Source organism: Humulus lupulus, chromosome 1 (genome assembly GCF_963169125.1).
Source record: "Humulus lupulus chromosome 1, drHumLupu1.1, whole genome shotgun sequence".
Lineage (NCBI taxonomy): Eukaryota > Viridiplantae > Streptophyta > Magnoliopsida > Rosales > Cannabaceae > Humulus > Humulus lupulus.
This window is the reverse complement of record NC_084793.1, coordinates 269,087,320-269,093,319: the sequence shown is the minus strand read 5'-3', so window position 1 is coordinate 269,093,319 and position 6,000 is coordinate 269,087,320.

Genomic DNA, 6,000 nt, shown 5'->3' with positions numbered 1-6,000 from the left:
CTCCCGTAAACCCATACAAAGTCGTAGTGCAAGGCTTTAGGTGACGGAGGCTCAATCCCATCTTTTCCAGCGCCGGTCGATACAAGATGTCCACAAAGCTCCCGTTATCAACCAAGACCCGATGTACCCTCATGTTAGCAAGCTGGGCAGTTAGCACCAGGGGGTCATTATGAGGGAAATGCACCCCCTGCGCATCTTCTTCAGTGAAAGTTATTAAGTCATTCTCGCCCTTGAAGCTCTTCGGGGGGCGTTGCTCCAAACTTAAAACGCAAGGTGGTGGACTTCGTCGGGCCTCCTTGGCGTACTTGTCTCGCCCCTTCCTTGAATCGCCTCCGAATCCTGGTCCTCCAAAGATGGTCCTGACCTCCCCTTTCACTTCTGAGGCCACCTCTCGTGCCTGCGGTGGGGACACTCCTTCTTCTGGCCTCTGGCTATCCTTGCGAACATACCTACCCAAATATCCTCTACAGATGAGTTCCTCAATTTCCACCTTCAAATGGTTGCACTCCGCGGTGGTGTGTTCGATATCCTTGTGATATTGGCAATACTTGCTGGGGTCTCTTATAGACCGATCTCTTTTTATTGGCGGGGGCCTTTTGAAAGGGACCTGGTTTTCGTTCGTAATGAAAATATCCTCCCTCGCGTGGGTGAGGTCAGTGTAAAAGGTGTAGGGGCTCTGTGTGCGCTCATCAGAGCGTTGGTGCTTCCGAGGTCGATCATCCCTCGTTCCCTCATAAACCCCCTTCTTCTTTGCACCTCTTTGGTTATCCCGGACTGAAGGTTTTGGGGGCGATGGGCCTTTTCCAGCCTTGAGGTTCTCGTGACCATCCTCCACGCGAATGTACTTTTGTGCCCGCTCATAGAAATCATCCAAGTCTGTGACCTCTCTCTTGAGCATGTTATCCCATAACTTGCTCCCTGGGCATACTTCTGTCGTGATGGCCATTTTCAGCTCTCGACGGGTCAGGCTTCCTACCTTAGCCGCCTCCATGTTGAACCTATGGATATAGCTCTTCAGACTCTCGTTTTCTCCTCGCTTCACATTGGCGAGGCTGGTGCCTGGCATCGCGTAGTCTCGCACAGCGTGGTGTTGCTGGAGGAATTCATCAGAAAGTTGTTGCCAAGATCGGATGGACCCCAGTCTAAGCCTCTTGAACCATTTGTACGCAGGTCCTTTTAATGTGGCAGCGAAGCAATGACATCTCGCCACGCTGCCAATTCCCCTCAGCTTCATCAGGTCGTTAAATGTATCTAGATGATATTTCGGATCTGTGCTTCCTTCGTAGGGGGTCATGTGGGGCTCTTTAAAGTTGGCAGGGAGCCTGATGGCCTGGATCTCCCTGATGAAGGGTGACTCATGGTCGAACTCCTCCTCAAAAATTTGACCTCCTAAGGCGATGACGATCTTGCTTTGCAGGCTCTTCATTTCTGTGTCCAAGTCCTGCCTTCTCTTGCTTAGGGAGTCCTTTAAAGCGGACGGGTTAGGATCACCCACCCCTTTGCCCTCCCGAGGCGCCATAGGGGGCGTGGTCCCTTTACCCGCCCTCTTTTTATTGAGCTCCTCCCGTAAATCTGAGGGTGCTCTCTTAGAGGTGACCTCGTCCTCGTTGTGAGGGGCAGCGTTGGTCCTTGGCTCTGGTTTCTGGGCCTGCTTCGGTGGTTCAGGATGTTTGCGTCGCTTCTCTTGGGGGGTGTTACTGGTAGAGTGTCGGGTCCTCCCATCATCTACTGGTACGGTGGTCTCCACCCCCTCCCGACCTTTCTCCTTCCTCTTAGGCAAGGTCACGCTTGACTTACCCTGCAATAGGCCATTCAGCACCTCTTGCATGTTCTCCAGGGTGGTCTCCAACCTTTGGTTCTTACGGTCGAGCTCACGTATTTCTTCTTCATAGAATCGAGATTTCGAACTCGAGCTCACGGAATGGACCCGGGGATGCTTATCACGCCTACGGGTAGAGGGGCCCGGGTCCTGCCGGCCGGAGTTCGGTACCTGTGGTGATTTAGGGAGAGGGAACTCATTAGCATTTTCTGGTGGTGCTACTGGAGGACTCTCTCCAGGTGGAGCGATCAGTGACGAGGCCTCTCTATCATCTTCGTGAACCCCAGGGTCCCTTGGGGGCTCCACGTCTCTAGGTGGAGGAGGGTCCTTCATGGAGGCCTTCAGCTGGACTTCGGTAAGGTGGACCTCCACCTCCCATGGCTCCCTAAGTTGTTTTGAATGTCTTGGCATTTCTTCTTGCCGAAAGTAATGGTAGAACAGTAGCTTGGAATTTACGTTCCCACAGACGGCGCCAAACTGTTGACGGTGAGAACTCATCAACTAAGTTAAGTTGGAAAAAATTGCAAAGTAAAGATCGTCAATAGAAAAACCTTAGAAATTTAAGTATTAACTCAAGAACAATTGCAGAACAACAATGGATAAATCAATTTTCATTCACTATCCTGCCCTTGCTACAGTAAATTTTCCAACCCTCTCCCATGTGGGAGAAGGGTTCTTTTTATAGTAGGCTCTAATGGCCTTGGATACATGGTGGCCCAGGAGACCAAGTGGTACATAAGTACTCTATCAGGAGAGTGGTTTCAGAGGTTGTGGTCTTGCATCCAGTACAGGGGTAGGCATCAGAAGGATGTCTCCACTACTTGTCTGTACCCATGTCAGAGGAGTGGTGACAGACATAGTGGTGCAGGTGGTAGTGGTGTCAACTCTGACTCCTGGCCATAGACGTACGGGCCACAACTCTTATCCCAGCACTCCCACTACCCCACTGGTACGGGTGTCCGTACTCGACATACATGTTCTTAACGGCCGTACCCAGTACTAGATCATACAAGTATGTTCCATTCGACTCGTACCGGAGCCTCTAAGCATTGGGGTCTCAATGTATAGGGAATGGGACACTTGGTGCATGTAATGGTCGTGGCATGAAGTAGGGCTCTCAGGTCCTTGGCACGAGATGCCTGAAGCACCCCGAGGCCACCCACGGACATAGGTGATAGGCACGTGGCCTCACCAGATGCCTAAGTGTGCGAGGCGAGATGCCTCCCTCGCGAGCCCCTTGGTGGCGCGGCTCTCCTAACGTGAGGCCTCCCTCGCATGGCCCCCTGATGGTGCGGCTCCCATGCCGCTCACGAGCCTCCTTCGCGAGGCCTCCCTCACATGGCCTCATTCCCATGGCCACCTGATGGCATGGCTCCCATGCCGCTCGCGAGCCTCCTTCGCGAGACCTCCCTCGCGTGGCCACCTGATGGCGTGGCTCCCATGCCGCTCGCGAGCCTCCTTTGCGAGACCTCCCTCGCGTGGCCACTTGATGGTGTGGCTCCCGTGCTGCTCACGAGCCTCCTTCGCAAGGCCTCCCTCACGTGGCCTCATTCGCGTGGCCGCCTGATGGTGTGGCTCTCAAGGGCACGTGCCTCACACGGCATGGAACGCTTGGGGAGCGAGGCCGTGGACGCGAGGCCACGGGCACTGGGGCGCGAGGCCAAGGATGCTCGGGCGAGGCCGCGCGCGCTCAGACGCGAGGCCACGGGCGCTGGGGCACAGAACCGAATGCGCGCTCAGACACGAGGCCACGGGCGTTGGGGCGCGAAACCGAAGGCGCGTAGGGGCTCCAGGCCGTGGGGCACACGCATGTGAGGCCATGGCGCGGGGCAAGAGCCTGGGCACACAAGGCCATCTCGCGGGGCATGGTCCTAAGCATGCGAGGCCTGCCAACGAGACATGCAGTTGGGCACACGAGGCTCCCTTATGCATCACGCACCTAGGCACGGGAGGTCATCTCGCGGGGCACAGTCCTGGGCATGCGAGGCCGTTGCGAGAGGGTGGTGGCCCGAGCGTCTCGTGGCTTAAGCATGCATTTAGGCCTTTAAGGGACCTTAGCACATGTCTTGGTCCTTTTATGGGCGTGGAATATTGAGCGTCCACGCAGCCCTAGTAGGTTGTTTCCTTGGACCCATACTTACATAATTGATCAAAAATATCACACACAAAATTTGGCAATACTTCCCCTAAATTTCTGAACTTCCTCACTGAATACTTCCAAAAATTTCACCCAAAGACACTAAATACACTAACAAGTAGTTCAACAATCCAATGCAATCCCTTAGTAATCAATTACTTCAATGAAAACTTCAAAAAGAGAAAACTTACAAGCCTTTAAATCTTAAAAAAATTGCCCACTCTTGAATTCTCCTTTAATCTTCAATTAGCACCAATAGAAAAAAAAATAGGGTTAGGAAAAAAACAAGGAAGAAAGAAATCAATATGGATTAGGAATTAGAAATTAGGAATATAGTTGAAGAGGATTTGAAATAAAATGATAAATGGAAGAAAATTGAGAGCTTTTTCATAAGAAAAACTGGTTTGGGATGAAACGAAATGAAAAATGATGGATATGCCTTGAAAAATTGATTTTAAAACCACTTCCCCTCTGTCTGACACAGGCGCGCCGCAACCCAGATAAGGCAAGTCCCGGCCCACCTCAGATTTTTCCAGAATCCTTTTTGCCAGGCATCACGACTCAACCTCTTCAAGTTGCAGCCCGCCTCTATTCTTAAATCTCATATGCTCTCTGTTTCAGCCAAGGGTTGCAACTTATAAGCCCAAGTTGCGACCCACCATTCCTTTAATTTTTAAGTGCTCTCTGACTTGTGTTAATGTCGCGACTTGCTAGTTCAAGCCGCAACTTGGCCTGAAGACTAATTGAAAAACAACTTTTTCACGATTTGCACGATTTTTTTACAAACTTTATACTAAAAATAAAATAAAATTAAAGTAAATAAACTCCACAGTAAAATTAAATAAAATTGTCCACTAATTAAAAAAAAACTAAAACTAATATTAAATATAGGAATGCCTCCTATAGCGCTGTCGCTATCGTCATTTAGCCGGACACTGAATACCTCATTTAAAGGGGTTCCAAAACCATCACTGATTTGCACTTTTCCACCGGTCCTTCCAAATAATGCTTTAACCTCTGACCATTTACTTTAAAATGTCATGTTTTCTCGCTATGAATCTGAACCGCTCCATAAGGTAATGATACCACAAGTGTGAAGGGTCCCGACCATATAGACTTTAATTTACCACGAAACAGCTTCAATCTAGAATTAAATAACATAACTTTATCTCCTAGTTGGAAATCCTTTCTAATGATCCTTTTATCATGAAAAGCCTTAGACTTTTCTTTATAAATATTTGCATTTTCATAAGCTTTGTTTCTAAATTCATCGAGCTCATTCAACTCTAGAAGCCTATTTTATCCCGCCATAAATAAATCAACATTCAACTTTTTCACCGCCCAATATGCTCGATGCTCAAGTTCAACTGGTAAATGACATGACTTCCCAAATACCAATTAATATGGTGACATACCAATCAGAGTCTTAAAGGCTGTGCGATAAGCCCACAGTGAATCATCAAGCTTTTTCGAACAATCTTTCCTTGATGTATTTACAGTTTTCTCTAAAATACTTTTAATTTCTTAGTTTGACACTTCAGCTTGACCATTAGCAAGTGGATGATAAAATAGGGCCTTTCTGTGATGAACTCCATAACGAGCACATTGAGATGTGAATGATTTATTACAGAAATGACTGCCTCTGTCACTAATAATGGCTCTTGGAGTACTAAACCGAGTAAAAATATTCTCATGAAGAAATTTAAGTACTTCATTTCCATCAAAAGTAGGAGTTTCTACAACTTCCACCCATTTAGAAACATAATCTACTGCCAGCAAAATGTACTTATTATTATAGGATGATAGGAAAGGTCCCATAAAATATACTCCCCACACATCAAACAGCTCAACCTCCAGAATTCCATTCTATTGATGGTGAGAACTCGTCAACGATGTTAGGTCGGAAAACTCAAAGCTTAGTAAGCAGATAACTAAGTAAGAACTTAGAATAGACTTGAGGAAAAATAAGCGCAAATCAACAATGGAGTAAACATTCGTATATTTCGTAATAGCCTGAGTATACAATGAATTTTCCAACCCCTTA